General features: G+C 35.2%; 1 pseudogene; it reads left to right on the top strand.

Annotated features, from left to right (window-relative positions):
* The first annotated feature begins 230 nt into the window (after window positions 1-230).
* The window catches only part of LOC110669111 (uncharacterized methyltransferase At2g41040, chloroplastic-like), a 52,214-nt pseudogene continuing 34,686 nt past the window's right edge, over window positions 231-17,758 (top strand).

Here is a 17,758-nt window from a genome sequence, read left to right as displayed (position 1 = left end):
GCTTTTTATGTATCAACTAATCTTTACATATAAGCAAAATGAATTAAATGGTCGTCAATATTTTAGTTTCATATATAAAAACTACAATCTTTTTTTTTTTTAGGAAGAACTTTAATCTTTTAATAAATTATTTTAGTTCTAAAATGTTATTTTGAATGATATATATAATATCTATATTCTTTTGAATGATATTTTTATTTCATATGTAGGTTAATTTTTAAATTTCAAAAATGTCACAACAAGAAACTACAAATGATCCTCCTATGGAACCTTCTCATCCACCTCCAGTTGCTTCAAGCCAAACCAAAGTCGGCGAAGCAACTTCCAAAATGAAGAGGGGCATGAAGCTAAGATCAGCCATTTGGGATCGCTTTACCAAGGTTATTGATGGTAGTGACGTACAAAAAGGCAAGTGTAATTACTTTAACAAAGATTTTTTTTGTGACCCAAAAAAAAATGGCACTACTGCACTAAGAAATCACATGTTTACATGTATAAAGGACCGACATAGTATGACTACTATGCAATCATAATTGTCTTTACAACCACCTTTTAGTACATAAGAGGGAGAGGAAAGTCATCATGATACGCTAAATACTTAGAGTTTTAATCAAGAGAGATTAGCTAAAATGATAATTGTTGATGAGCTCCCATTTATGTTTATGGAAGGGGAAGGGTTTAAGGAATTTATGAAAGATACACAACCTAGATTTCGAATTCCATCCCGTTGGACAGTTTCAAAGGATTGTTATGACTTGTACATGGAAGAGAGGAAAAAATTTAAGAATTACTTTTAAATATCTAATCAAAAGGTTTGCATTACAACAGATATGTGGACTTTGTTGCAAAGAATCAATTATATGTGCATCACTGTACACTATGTTGATGACAATTGGACATAGCATAAAAAAAAAAATCTTAATTTTTGTCCAATTACTAGTCATAAGGGTGATGATATTGGCATGGCAATTGAGAGTTATTTGCTAAATTGGGGAATTAAAAGAGTGTTTACGGTAACTATTGATAATGCAAGTTCAAATGATGTTGCTATTGCCTATTTGAAAAAGAAAATAGTTGGTTGGGCATTTAGCATTTTAAATTGCAAGTACCTTCACATTAGATGCATTATACACATAATTAACTTGGTTATTGTTGATGGATTGAAGGAAACCAATGTTTCAGTGAAAAGGGTTAGGGAAGCAGTGAGATATATTAGGCAATCTCTTACTAGGTTGTAAAAGTTTAAATCATGTTGTGAGATGGAGGGGATTGAAAGTAAAAGTTTTTTATGCTTAAACATGTGCACTAGGTGGAATTCCACTTATTTGATGTTAAATGTTGCACAAAGTTTGAAAATACATTTGATAGATAAGATACTGTAAATCCATGCTTTAAACTTGATCTTCAATCAAGTGATGGTTTACCAGATAGTTTGATTGGGAAAATGTTAGGAGAGTTGTACATTTGTTGGGCCACTTTTATGATCTTACCTTAAGAATATCAAAATCTCGATATATCACTTCTAATATATTTTTTAATGAGATCAGTTTAGTTCATTATTTATTGCAATAGTGGCAAGGAAGTAATGACGTAGAATTGGCATGTATGAGTGATAGGATGAAGATGAAATATGATAAATGTTAGGGGGGATCCTAATAAGATGAATAAAATAATTTATATTATAGTGGTAGTTGATCCTTGATATAAGTTGGAATTTATGGAATTCGCTCTTTTAACTATGTATGGGAAAGAAAATGGTATGGAATTGGCAAAGAAAATTAAGTTGGTTATATATGAGTTGTTTGATGAATACAAGAAAATATATCAAGCTGAACATGGATGTGATAGTAATGGAACTGGAAATACAAGTGAAAATAATGAAAGTGAAGGAACCAAAAATAGAGACTGGAGAAGTTAACAGCAAGTCTGACTTTGATTGCTATTTGAATAAAGGCATTACATGGTGGATGAAAAAGAAGAATTTGATATATTAAAGTGGTAGCAACTTAATTCTAGTTGGTTTTCCATCCTTTTAGTCACGGTAAGAGATATATTAGTAGTGCCTATATCTACAGTTGCTTCAGAATCAGCCTTTAGCACTAGAGGTAGAGTATATGATCCTTTTAGGAGTTCTGTAACTCCTAAAATTATTGAAGCCTTAATATGTGCACAAGATTGGTTGCGAAAATCCTATTGCTGCAAATCCATTGAAGAGCAAATTGCTGACCTAGAAAGGCTTGAAAAGGGTATGTGTTAATCTCAATTAATTTACTTTTACTTATTTCTAATTTATTTGCTAAAATATTTTTTATTTATTTTTCAGTATTTTTGCTTTGTGAAATAAGTAGCACTAATGATAATACTGTGAACCTGGATAGTTAATATTATAGGTAAATATTGCTATAATTATTTAGAGTAGTTATTGTTTATTTTGTTAATTTTTTTTATCAATTCTAATCATTTTCATGTTAGCATATCCATTAGCTGGTATTTGAAGCATTCAGATTTGCTAGAGTGATGGAACTATTATAATATTTTAATTTATAATTATATGACTTTTATGTTGGACACTTGCTTATTTGCTTCTATGTTTGATGTATTTTATGAAGTTTGTTTAATGTGAACTGTACAAGGACTTTTATTTTATTGGTTTGGATGACTTTTATTTTATGTATTTGGATTGTTAAGGACTTTTATATTTGCTTTATGATGAATTTTCTTTTTTAAAGTTTTTTATTTTTATAGGGATTTTGTGTATTATATGTTTAATTTTGTTGATTAATATGAAATTTGTCACACCCTACCCCTCTGTAAGGCATAACATGATCCTGTAGTATACCTAATGAATTACCAACTTTGTCTACTGATAACCCATTAAATACACTACAAGGGATTTTAAAACTTTTCTTACTTCTTTTTTTACAGTGGTGAGCACTATTTACAGGTGTTAAAAACTTTTTGAACTGAAGTGATAAAACTAACACATTTGAATTATTAGGAATTTCTGTAAAAATTTTGGCAGAGTGCCATCTGTATTTTGGATAAAACAGTTCTTCAGGAAACCTGTAAAAAAAAACACTTCAATATATTTCTCAATCTCAACTCCAATAGTTAAATAACACAATATTTTCCTCAACTCAATTCCACAATAATTTTTCAAAGACTGAGATTAAAGAGATACAGTACAAATTTTAAAAGTCAAAATAACTCATAATTTATTTTACAACTTCAAGGTACAATTTTATTTTACAACTGCTCAAACCAAGAACAAAATATACATACAGTGAATATACATTACAGTACAAAATGCAAAATGGAGTATACTCAATATACCCGATGCTCTCTCGCTGAATGCTCTAGCAGCCTAGTCTGCTGCCCTGTCCGTCTGTCTACCTGCGACAGCAATGAAAAGCTATCGCTGAGGCAATGTCTCAGTGGTGCACAATATTTACCAAATATAACTTTAAATCACAATTTATAAATCATATAAATAGTGGATACGTAAAACCATAGTTAGATTTAAGACAATAAATGTCATAAGGAATTTAAACTCTATTTTACAATATCACAATAAATCTCAGAAATCAAAACATAGTTAAATTCAAAAGACAGTGAATGTCAATAAGAATTTAAACTCCATTTCACAATCTTACAATACATATCAATAAATCACACACAGCTTAATCCTGTTCCAAAGTTCAATTCGTCCCAAAAGCCGATGGCTAATGAGGTATTCAATTCGTCCCAGAAGCTGATGGCTAATGAGGAATAACATAGCTAGCTAGCAAAAATATGAGTACTCATTCTATTCGTCCTCAACAGGCACACACCTCAACACTTCAGTTAGAGAGGGAATTCAATTTGTCCCACTAGACAAGCTAGCGAGGAATATAATCAATATACATGATAGCTGTGGTTTCAAATCATTTCCAATGCTTTTCAATCAATAAGTATCCATCAATATCATTCAAACAATTTTTCACAGTTTCAAACCATGTACAATGCTTTTCAAGCAATAAATATTCATTCAAACACATTTCCACAATTTAAAACAATAATGTACAAATAGTCATAATTCATTTCAATTGAAAAATTCAAAAGAATTAGCTGTTGTGCACAAACCTCTGATAACTGTCTCCTGGCCTTGACTCAATGTTTCCTTCCCTTTCCCTGAGTCTTTGCTAACTGAGAAACACAATTTGAAGTATTTCAGTATTCATTTAAACTGTCTCTAACGATAATGCTCGATAATTAATTCACTGAATTATATTATTTGCTTATTCAACCTAATATGTTGACCCTAAATGCGTTCTAGGTAAATTAGGTTTTAATGTTACTAATTTGTCACATTCAATAGTCTTTTAGGGTTGGTACATGTTACCAAATTCATTTCCTTGTATATTGCATTTTCTTGCAATTTGCTGGATTCCGGGATGCTAGTTTGACCTAGTCGGACAACCTAGTTCCCTCTGTTTTCGAATTTCAGTCAAAACTACAAACTTGTAGATCTATGTCTTATTGCACGCGGGGAAAAATTTCAGGTCATTCTGAGTTATGTAGACCAAGTTATGGTCATTTTACTATTGCTAGTCAAAATGCATCAAAATTGGTCACTTTAGGTCATTTTAGGTTCGGCCAGTTTTTGGACCCGAACTTGTGCAAGCTTTTTGACTTGCTTATGGTCATTTTTGGGCTTTGGTGTCTTCATAAGACTTGTAGATATAGGTATTAACTATTCATGGTCAAAATTTCAGGTCAATTGGACCTGTTTTGAGTGAGTTATGGCCTAAACACTAACTGCTGCCCAAATGGTCAATTTTCAGGCCTCAATTGCACTAATCCGGATTTGGTGACTTTTCAAGTTACCTTACAAGCAGAATTTTGGCAAGCTTCCTTCATGAAAGTTGGCACATTTTGTGCCTAGTTTCACCTCCAATTGGTCTCATACCAATTGGAGCCACACACTTAAAGTTCTAGGCCCAAAACACAAACTGCCTTATTGCATTTCCTTCATACACATCAAGGATCACTTTTAACACTTACCAAACTCAACATTCAAGCCAATTCTGGTTGTACCATAACCTAAACATAATTCACAACATATTATAGGTCATTTTGGCAGCTTACAATTACATTCAATGTGCACCATTTAGTACAAAATTTTTCAAACCCAATTTACAACAATTCAATCACCTAACCATTACACTTTTACATGTCCAACCTCACACCATCATACATACACTCAAACTGCCATAACCACTATCACAATTCAACATTATTATTCCATAAACCAAGCAAGAATTCCAGTATTCTTCAAGAGTTAACAAACTGCCGCAATGGTATACCTTCATAATTGCCTTCAAACTCAAATTTTTCACTTGGTCACCATTCCATATACATGAAGTTAACTTACCAAAACTTTGAATTACATTAGTCAAAGTTAATTCTCCACAATACATGTAATAATATTTCATTTAGTGTACAATCCCATGGCTGTCTATTTAGACAATCACGCATACAATTCTAAATTCAACAAAAATTTCCAATTCAGGTGTTCAATTTAACATACATCAATAATTAACCTACTAAACTTTGATTTACTTTAATCAAGACTAATACCCATCAAATGCATGTGAAAATAATTCAAGTTCTTAAATTGCCATGGCTGCCTAAACTAGTGCATAATAATAATTCACCAAAATCTTAAAATTTCTTCATCAATTCAATGATCTCAAGCTTCCCATAAACTTTACTTAAGAAATAAATCAATTTAAACACTTACCTATTGTTGAGGCTTGTTAAATCTTCACCAAACTCCCTTGATTTTAGTATCTACTTCTTCCTTGTGAGGTGGGGATCAAGATTTGTGAAGTGACTTAGGTGTTTGGGTTGGAAATGGAGGAGATTAGGAAGCTTTCAACAATGCGGCCATGGAGGATTTTGGAAGCTTTTCATTTCGACAATGGTGGTTTTGAAAGGTTAAAGATGAAGTATAATGGGTATACATCTGCCCACTTAGTGAATATTTTAATTCATAGTGCTCCACTCACCCTAATTTAACTATATTATATCTTTTAAATGTTAATTACCCAATTTGAACCCCATTTTTGCTATTTACATTAGGTACCACTAAATTAATTTTTTATTATATTTTCCAGATGTAATATTATTTATTTTTAATGGACATTTAGGTCAAAAGACAACTCGGGGTGTCAAATGACTACAATGCCCCTGTTTGGGTTGCATTCCCGATTTTTCGGTAACACCGGATTTTGTCCGTTTTTCGATTTCTCACTTTTCTTTGTACTAGTTAATTAATTTTTGTTTGATATTTCTAATGGTATTTATACTTCAATTGATGTCTCTTTAAGTTCTAAAAATAATTTCCAGGATTTCCCACGGTCCAGGGCTAGTCAACGGTCCACGCCGTGACTTCCCGGTGCAGTCACCCATCGCTAGGGTTCTCGGCTAGCTTAACTTTGTTTCATTTCTTTACTATTATTTTTCCTTTATTTTTCTTGTATTTTCTTTTCTTGTATTTCATTATTTTATGTCTCCTCACTCATATCAAAGTGTAGTTCTAGGCATTCTAGCTGTCCGGACAACAGTGGTCATTAGAACAGTAGAACGCACTACCGAACATAGGGGTGTTACAATTCTCCCCCCCCCCCCCACCCCCTTAAAATAAATTTCATCTCGAAATTTTACCTGGCATTAGTCTCTGAACAGCTGTGAGTGTTGTTTCCTCATATCCTCTTCACGTTCCCAAGTAGCTTCTTGGCCTGAATGATGGTTCCACAGCACTTTAACCAGGTGTATCTGTTTGTTCCTCAGCTGCTTCACCTCATAAGCCAGAATTTCTATGGGTTCTTCCTCATATGAGAGGTCTGGATTTACCTCAATCTCTTCAACTGATAGCACATGAGATGGGTCTGATCTGTACCTCCATAACATGGACACATGGAAAACACTGTGTATCCTTGCTAACTCCGGAGGTAATGCCAACCGATATGCCAAAGGACCCACTCTTTCCAGAACTTCATATGGTCCAATGAAACAAAGACTCAGTTTCCCCTTTCTACCAAATCTCATAATCCTCTTCCAAGGAAAAACTTTGAGGAATACTTTATCACCCACTGCATATTCAATATCTCTTCTCTTCAGATCAACATAGGACTTCTGATGGTCTGATGCAGGCTTGAGTCTATCTCTGATCAATCTGATCTTTTCCTCTGTCTGCTGAACAATTTCTGGCCCAATCATCTTTCTTTCACCTACTTCATCCCAACATAAGGGAGTTCTGCACTTTCTGCCATACAAAGCTTCATATGGAGGCATCCCAATGCTTGATTGATAGCTATTGTTATAAGCAAACTCAATCAAAGGCAAGTGTGTATCCCAACTACCTTCAAACTCAATCACACAAGCCCGTAGCATATCCTCCAATATCTGAATAACCCTCTCGGTGGCCATGCATGCGGGGTGGAATATCTTGTCTTTGAAGTTCAATCTAATTCCTAGGGCACTCTGAAGACTACCCCAGAATCTAGAAGTGAACCTAGGATCTCTGTCAGACACAATTGATACTGGCACTCCATGCAATTTTACAATATCATATATGTACAATCTGGCCAATCTTTCCAGGCTATAATCCATCCGAACTGGCAAAAAGTGAGCAGACTTGGTCAATCTGCCAACTATAACCCATACTGCATCATGACTCCTCTGTGTCCTTGGAAGTCCTGTAATAAAATCCATAGTTATCCGTTCCCATTTCCACTCTGGTACTGGCAAAGGATGTAACAAACTAGCTGGAACTTGATGTTCTGCCTTTACTTGCTGACAAGTTAGGCATTTGGAAACAAATTCAGCTATATCTCTCTTCATACCCATCCACCAGTAATGCTCTTTCAGCCCTCTATACATTTTAGTTCCACCAGGGTGCATAGCAAAAGGAGACTCGTGTGCTTCCTTCATAATGATCTGTTTCAATTCCACATCACTAGGAACGCACATTCTGCCCTAATGTAGTAATAAACCATCATCTCTCACAGAAAATTCAGGTTTCTTGCCCTGCTGGACTTCTTTCAGTAGCTTCTGATATTTAACATCACTCTGAGCAGCCATTCTGATCTGATCAATCAACACTGGCTGTACATGCTATGCAACTACTGTCTGTCCCTCATCATCAATCTCTAAACTGGCATGCTGTACTTTCAACTCATATACCATGGACAAAGGAGAAACTCTGAGACTTGCCATAGTCTTACGACTTAAGGCATCAGCCACCACATTTGCTTTCCCTGGCTGATAGTCTATTAAACAATCATAGTCTTTAATCAGTTTTAACCATCTCCTCTGCCTCAAATTCAATTCCTTCTGGGTGCCTAAGTACTTCAAGCTCTTGTGATCTGTGTAAATGTAACATTTCTCCCCATACAAAAAGTGTCTCCAGATCTTCAGAGCAAAAACAATAGCTACTAGCTCTAAATCATGTGTTGGGTAGTTCCTCTCATGCGGTTTCAGCTGGCGTAATGCATAAGCAATGACATTCCGATCTTGCATCAGTACACAGCCTAACCCATTGTGAGAAGCATCACTATAAACTGTGTATTCTTTACTCGGAGTAGGTAAAGTGAAAACTGGAGCTTCAGTCAAACACCTCTTCAACTCATCAAAACTTTGCTGACATTTATTTGTCCACTGAAATTTTACATCTTTCCGAAGCAGCTTAGTCAATGGAGAAGATAACATAGAAAACCCTTTCACGAACCGACGGCAATATCCAGCTAAACCCAGAAAACTGCAAATTTCTGTGACATTCCTGGGCGGTTTCCAATTAAGGATAGCTTCTACCTTGCTGGAATCTACCTTGATCCCTTCAGCTAACACAACATGTCCCAAAAAGGAGATTTCTTTCAGCCAAAATTCACACTTCGACAAATTGGCGTATAACTGTTTCTCCCTTAAAGTCTGCAGTACAATCCGCAGATGTCTGTCATGCTCCTCTGCATTCCTCGAATATATCAAAATATCATTAATAAACACCACCACAAATTGGTCGAGATATGGTCTAAAGATAGTGTTCATCAGATCCATAAAAGTAGCTGGAGCATTTGTTACCCCGAATGGCATTACTAGAAACTCATAGTGGCCATACCGAGTTCTGAAAGCAGTTTTTGGAATACTTTGCTCTTGCACCTTCAACTGATAATAACCAGATCGCAAATCAATTTTGGAGAATACAGCTGCACCCTTCAACTGATCAAACAGATCATCAATGCGAGGCAATGGATATCTGTTCTTTATTGTCACCTTATTCAACTGTCGGTAATCTACACATAAGCGGAGAGTACCATCCTTCTTCTTAACAAACAACACTGGTGCTCCCCAAGGTGACACACTAGGGCAGATGAAGCCCTTTTCAAGTAATTCTTGCAACTGTATCTTCAACTCCTTCAACTTTGCTGGTGCCATTCTATATGGTGTTATGGAGATTGGATCCACACCAGGCATAACATTAATTTTAAACTGCACTTCTCTTTCCGGAGGTAATCCTGGCAATTCATCAGGAAACACATCTGGAAAGTCATATACTGTAGGGATGTCCTTCAATGCTGGACTCCCCACTTGGGTGTCTACCACATGTGCCAAGTATGCTTCACATCCCTTTCTGATCATTTTTCTGGCTAGTGCAGCCAAAATGATGTTTGATGGCAATAACTGCCTCTCCCTATGTATTACCACATCATCATCTTGAGGAGACCAAAAGTGATTGTCTTTAGCCTCTGATCAATCATGGCATGATGCCTGGCTAACCAATCCATGCCCAAGATGATATCATAATCTCTGAAGGGCATTTCAATGAAATCAGACAGAAAAGTGTGTCCTTGGATCACCAAAGGATAATCTCTATACATTTTATTAACCCTGACCTCCTGTCCTAACGGACTTGTTACTAGCACCTCAAAGTCCATTTTTGTACATGGAACAGCAATGCAATCGATGATGCTAGCACTCACATAAGAATGGGTAGAACCCGGATCAAATAACACAAACACATCTTAATTAAAAGTTGAGAAGGTACCAGCCACAACATCAGATGTCTCGGCCTCTTCTCTCTGTCTCATTGCATAGATTCTGACTGGAGCACTATCTTGCTCTGAATGTTTCACTGTGCCTTGGCTGCCTGCTGGGCTACCTCTACCCCTGCCTCTACCTCTGCTAGGTGGTTGTGAACTTCTGGTGACAGGGCTCTGAACTGACCCTTCTGCAGTAGTAGGAGGTGGTCCAACTCTGCGACTACTGGTGCAGTCCTTGGCAAAGTGTCCTGTGCCTCCACAATTATAACAGGCTCCAATAGCCTTATAGCATATCCCACCATGATTTCTTCCACAAGTTTCACATTGGCGGGGAGGGTAGGAACCTCTGGTACTCTGCTGACCAGATAGAGGAGGCTTCTGTCCTGAATATCTTCCCCTACCAGACTTCTTGCCACCTCTGCTGTGTCCCCCATGGTTCTTCCTCTTTCCAGTAGGACCACTAGAACTCTGTTCTACTGATTTTCCCTCTTTCTCTGTCTTCTCTGATTTCTTTTTCTCAGGAGCTGCTTCAGACTCAATTCTTTCCAACTCTAGGGCTTGAGAAACAAGTTCAGAGAAGTTAGTGTGTTTGAATCCGACTACTTGTAATCTGATACTGGGCTTCAAGCCGGTTTCAAACCTCTTGCATCTCTCCCTGCTGGTAGAAAGTAGACTTACTGCATAATGGCTTAGGCGGGAAAATTCTCTTTCATACTCGATCCGACCGCTCCTGTTTGGACTTAGGAACTCTTGTAGCTTCTGGTCTACATAAGCATCAGGGACATATTTTTGTCTAAATTCCCTGAGAAAGTCATTCCATGTTAGCACCGCAGTTCTACTGCATGCTGGGAATGGTTTTCCACCAGTCATAAGCATCCCCCTATAGCAAAGATACTGAGTATTCAAATCTGAGTTCCTCCGTGCAATGCAGTTTCTTGAATACCCTATCCATCCTCTCTAACCACTGTTCAGCCTCTAGAGGATCTACTGCCCCCTTGAACTCTGTAAGCCCATATTTCATCAATTTGTCATACTGCCTAGCAGGAGACTTTGGTTGTATCACTGGTGTCTGTATTGGGACTTGAGTAGGCACAATTACTAGCCATTTGTTGGAACATTGCAGCCATCTGCTGAGCGAACTGAGCAGGAAACTACGATACTACGGGGGCTGGTGCTGCTGAACCACTGACATTGTGTAGGGCTGGGGCATCCCCTTGCACCTCAGCCTCTATAGGTTGATCGACTGAACGATCACCCTCTTCCATAGTCAATGCGAGGATCTTAGATCTCCTGAACAAATAACACAAGGAGATTTCCTCCCGTTAATGCATATTTATAATGTAATGTACTGTATGTATCAAACAATAATACTGAGCAGTTGTACTATGAAGAAAGAATATTCAAGTAACAGGTGAAAACAGAATTTAAAAACTAGCTCTGATACCACTAAAACATGTCACACCCTACCCCTCTGTAAGACATAACATGATCCCATAGTATACCTAATGAATTACCAATTTCGTCTACTGATAACCCATTAAATACACTACAAGGGATTTTAAAACTTTTCTTACTTCTTTTTTTACAGTGGTGAGCACTATTTACAGGTGTTAAAAACTTTTTGAACTGAAGTGATAGAACTAACACATTTGAATTATTAGGAATTTCTGTAAAAATTTTGGCAGAGTGCCATCTGTATTTTGGATAAAACAGTTCTTCAGGAAACCTGTAAAAAAAACACTTCAATATATTTCTCAATCTCAACTCTAACAGTTAAACAACACAATATCTTCCTCAACTCAATTCCACAATAATTTTTCAAAGACTGAGATTAAAGAGATACAGTACAAATTTTAAAAGTCAAAATAACTCATAATTTATTTTACAACTTCAAGGTACAATTTTATTTTACAACTGCTCAAACCAAGAGCAAAATATATATATAGTGAATATACATTACAGTACAAAATGCAAAATGGAGTATACTCAATATATCCGATGCTCTCTCGCTGAATGCTCTAGCAGCCTAGTCTACTGCCCTGTCCGTCTGTCTACCTGCGACAGCAATGAAAAGCTATCGCTGAGACAATATCTCAATGGTGCACAACATTTACCAAATACAACTTTAAATCACAATTCATAAATTATATAAATAGTGGATACATAAAACCATAGTTAGATTCAAGACAATAAATGTCATAAGGAATTTAAACTCTATTGTACAATATCACTTTAGGTCATTTCTATGCATAAGGAATTTCTATGCATCAAAATTGGTCACTTTAGGTCATTTTAGGTTCGACCAGTTTTTAGACCCGAACTTGTGCAAGCTTTTTGACTTGCTTATGGTCATTTCTGGGCTTTGGTGTCTTCATAAGACTTGTAGATATAGGTCTTAACTATTCATTGTCAAACTTTCAGGTCAATTAGACCTGTTTTGAGTGAGTTATGGCCTAAACACTAACTGCTGCCCAAATGGTCAATTTTCAGGCCTCAATTGCACTAATCCGGATTTGGTCACTTTTCAAGTTACCTTACAAGCAGAATTTTGGCAAGCTTCCTTCATGAAATTTGACACATTTTGTGCCTAGTTTCACCTCCAATTGGTCTCATACCAATTGGAGCCACACACTTAAAGTTCTAGGCCCAAAACACAAACTGCCTTATTGCATTTCCTTCATACACATCAAGGATCACTTTTAACACTTACCAAACTCAACATTCAAGCCAATTCTGGTTGTACCATAAGCTAAACATAATTCACAACATATTATAGGTCATTTTGGCAGCTTACAATTACATTCAATGTGCACCATTTAGTACAGAATTTTTCAAACCCAATTTACAACAATTCAATCACCTAACCATAACACTTTTACATGTCCAACCTCACACCATCATACATACACTCAAACTGCCATAACCACTATCACAATTCAACATTATTATTCCATAAACCAAGCATGAATTCCAGCATTCTTCAAGAGTTAACAAATTGCCGCAATGATATACCTTCATAATTGCCTTCAAACTCAAATTTTTCACTTGGTCACCATTCCATATACATGAAGTTAACTTACCAAAACTTTGAATCACATTAGTCAAAGTTAATTCTCCACAATACATGTAATAATATTTCATTTAGTGTACAATCCCATGGCTGTCCATTTAGATAATCAGGCATACAATTCCAAATTCAACAAAAATTTCCAATTCAAGTGTTCAATTTAACATACATCAATAATTAACCTACTAAACTTTGATTTACTTTAATCAACACTAATACCCATCAAATGCATGTGAAAATAATTCAAGTTCTTAAATTGCCATGGCTGCTTAAACTAGTGCATAATAACAATTCACCAAAATCTCAAAATTTCTTCATCAATTCAATGATCTCAAGCTTCCCATAAACTTTACTTAAGAAATAAATCAATTTAAACACTTACCTATTGTTGAGGCTTGATAAATCTTCACCAAACTCCCTTGATTTTAGTATCTACTTCTTCCTTGTGAGGTGGGGGTCAAGATTTGTGAAGTGACTTAGGTGTTTAGGTTGGAAATGGAGGAGATTAGGAAGCTTTCAACAATGCGGCCATGGAGGATTTTGGAAGCTTTTCATTTCGGCAATGGTGGTTTTGAAAGGTTAAAGATGAAGTATAATGGGTATACATCTGCCCACTTAGTGAATATTTTAATCCATAGTGCTCCACTCACCCTAATTTAACTATATTAGATCTTTTAAATGTTAATTACTCAATTTGATCCCCATTTTTGCTATTTACATTAGGTACCACTAAATTAATTTTTCATTATATTTTCCAGATGTAATATTATTTATTTTTAATGGACATTTAGGTCAAAAGACAAATCGGGGTGTCAAATGACCACAATGCCCCTGTTCGGGTTGCATTCCCGATTTTTCGGTAACACCGGATTTTATCCGTTTTTTGATTTCTCACTTTTCTTTGTACTAGTTAATTAATTTTTATTTGATATTTCTAATAGTATTTATACTTCAATTGATGTCTCTTTAAGTTCTAAAAATAATTTCCAAGATTCCCCGTGGTCCAGGGCTAGTCAACGGTCCACGCTGTGACTTCCCGGTGCGGTCACCCATCTCTAGGGTTCTCGGCTCGCTTAACTTGGTTTCATTTCTTTACTATTATTTTTTCTTTGTTTTTCTTGTATTTTCTTTTCTTGTATTTCATTATTTTATGTCTCCTCACTCATATCGAAGTGTAGTTCTAGGCATTCTAGCTGTCCGGACAACACTGGTCATTGAAACAGTCGAACGCACTACCGAACATAGGGGTGTTACAAAATTGAAGAGGGTAAAAATTAGATTAAAAAAAGTAAAAATCAAGTTCAAATAAGGTGAAATGAGGTCCAAAACAAAAGCCCATTTAAAGCTTAAATCGATTGAACCGAACTGATCTAAATTGAAATAGTTATGTTCGGTTTATCATGTATTTGGATTCGATTCAGTTCATAATATTATGTAATTCGGTCAATTCGATTATCTTGGTTCGGTTCAATTTAGTTCGATTTAAACTGAATAATTAGCCCAGTAACACCCCACACAAAGGAAGAACCAGAAGAATAAGAGAAAATGAGAATCATTGAGGCCCAGTAATCTTAATCTTTTCAATGGCAATAGCTTACTCCTCCTCTTCTCTTTACCCACTTCACAAAACTGTATACCCCAAATACACTCACCTTTCTCGCACTTCTCGAAAATTTCTAGCCTCGACTCTGGTTTTCCTCTCTCAAGTTTCTCTCCATGACTCACGCCAGTTCAACAATTACTCTTGAACTAGTATGAACATCACCATAATATTTTTTTTCTCTATTTGTTTAAAGTTGTGTTTTTCTCTTCTTCTTTTTTTTTTTTAAATTTTCAAGGGTTTGATTGAATTAATTGTGTTGCTTTGAAAATAGTTTAGAACTACCTTTTTTGGTGGAAAAGTAAGACGTTGTTTGATTGATGAGAAAAGCTCAAATTTTTTAATTTCAAAATTTTCCTTGTTTAGGACCTAAGTTGCTATTATTTTTTTAACGACGTTAATAGATTGAATTCTTACATTTCATTTCCTTTTTCTATTGATAAAAGTGATGTGATTTTCTATTGAAGCTTGTCTTTATTGGAAAATCTATTAGTTTTCCATTTTAGGCATCCAAATTTGGAAAATGCAAATATGAATTAGGCCTAACGATCAAGTGTTCGGTGGCATTGAAGTTTGTGTTTATAGGAAGGGATTTATTTCCAATTGAATGCTTCTTGATCTAATTTTGAGTTGAATTGTGATAAACCTTAACAACTTGATTTATCTGTTGAGGCCAAAATAAATTTAATTGAATGATTACACTTACATTTCTTACACTGCACAGATTTGGCAGCTTATTATTAGATATGGTTATGTAATGCTAAATGCAATAAGAGGAACATCAGTTCTTTCTAATGTTAAATCTGTTTCCTTATTCTAACTATTGGATTTGATAAGAATTTCTACTCTTAGGATTTAAGTATATTGGATTTTGATAAGAATTTCTGCTTTCAGGATTTAGGCACAGAAAAGAGTACAACTTCGGAGGGTAAAGGTGTATCATTTGCATGCCTAATATGTTATGAATCTATGATAACAAAAGGCCCTCCAGGTTTTTAATTATAAGTTGGGATGCTTAATGTTGTAGTAAAGCTTTTTTTTTTAGTAAGGTTTAACATGATAGCTACAAAACTTACAGATCAGCAATCTACCGACCAGGTTTCAAGTGCAAGAAATGCAACAAAACATATTCCAACAAAGACAACTTTCTAGATCTTACTATTGCTGCTAGAATGAAGGAATTTACTGAAGTCAAACCTATTAGGACTGAGTTATTCCTGTATACATGGATTGACGTACATAATTTTAGTGATGAATTTGAAGTTCTTGCCTATACATGTACATAAAACATTGCATCCTGTAACTCCTAGAAAGACATTTGTTTCATGTTTCTCGAAATATTTTTCAGATCCTAGTTTCTATTAGTTTGACGAACAGCTGCTTATTTTCTCATCCAATCTTTTTTCTAAGTAATGATAAATAGACATTCCTTTTGAGAAAGACATTTCATAATGTACTTAATTTGTATGAGGATATAGTCTTTCTTACCTTAGTTGTTGACCTTGTTAGGAGTCCACTTGTTTCATTCTTGTATGAATAGGGGTGGCGTCAAAGTTTTAATCGGATTAGCTTTCCTGGTCCTGATGAAGAGGTAAGCGTTAATTAGCTTGTTTTATACTTCAATGTACAGGAGATTTGTGTATAGAATGAAGGCATGGAAGCATGGGAATTAGGGCATTAGAACCTTGAATTTCAAAATTTATCCTAGGGTTACATTTATCATGCATGATGAATTATGTGCCTAATCAATTTCCAATGCCCAATTGCATACCAAAACACATTTTAGCATGCATTAAACTTTCATTTGCCATCAAGAATTGAACATTAGGAATTTAATCAATTAAACCCTAACTAAAAAAGGGGTTTTGATCACTAACCTTCAAGATGAACAATTGATCAATGTCCCTTCCTTTAGATGCTTTTAGGACCCCAATTGTAGTCCCTCTAGCTTGTCCACCACAAGCACACCAAGAAGCAACTATGGCAACCACAAATCTTGCCTCTCAAGCTTTGCTAACCACTTGAAGATGGAGTTTAGTGATTTAGTAAAGGTGAATGAGTGTTGAGGACACTAGAAACCTTTTCTAGCAATTTTAACTCAATGAAAACAAATGATTTCTCTTTGAATCAAATGAGAAAAGGTTTCTAGTGTCCTCAAGCTTTGCTAACCACTTGAAGATGGAGTTTAGTGATTTAGTAAAGGTTAATGAGTGTTTAGGACACTAGAAACCTTTTCTAGCAATTTTAACTCAATGAAAACAAATGATTTCTCTTTGAATCTAATGAGAAAAGAAGAGAGGAGAAAAACACTCTAAGTCGCCATCCAAAATGGAGAAGAGGAAGAAGATTGTTTTCTCTTTCTTACTTTGGCCTTTTATACTAAAGTCAAACTTCACTTACGCTTGCCACAAGATCTCATCTTGCTTTTTGGTTGACTTAATCTTATGAAGCCAAGTATCAAGCTCCATTTAAATCATAAAAGGTGGTCTTCAATCATAGGAAAACAAGTGGCAAGCTTGTATGGTGATATATGTCACCATCTCATGGTGTCACCATCTCATGGTGTCACATGTCACAATGTGAAAAGACCAATTTACCATTATTTTTTAATTTGAGTTCTCAATCCAAAATTATAATTTCTCCTCTTCAAATTAATTTATATTAAATATAAATTAATTAATTAATTAATCTTCATTAATTAATTTTTCACAATTAAATTCATATTTAAATAATTAAATATAAATTTAATTTATGTTGCACATCCAATAACTTCGATTTAGCTTCAAGTCATGCTAGGGACTTTGCAATCTTATTGCAAACCAAACCTATTTAATTAATTAATTAAACTCTTTAATTAATCAATTAAATCACATTTTACTTGGTGATTAACTTGTGTAGATGTGTGACTTACTAGGCTCATTACTTATTGGCAATGATAAATGATATTATCCCATAATATCATTAGAACTCTTTCTTAACTTAAATGATCTCTCTAAATCATTTCTGACA

The sequence above is a fragment of the Hevea brasiliensis genome, chromosome 17 (genome assembly GCF_030052815.1).
Source record: "Hevea brasiliensis isolate MT/VB/25A 57/8 chromosome 17, ASM3005281v1, whole genome shotgun sequence".
Classification (NCBI taxonomy): Eukaryota; Viridiplantae; Streptophyta; class Magnoliopsida; order Malpighiales; family Euphorbiaceae; genus Hevea; species Hevea brasiliensis.
Note: the sequence above shows the minus strand (reverse complement) of the source record. Positions and strands in the feature narration are given on the sequence as shown.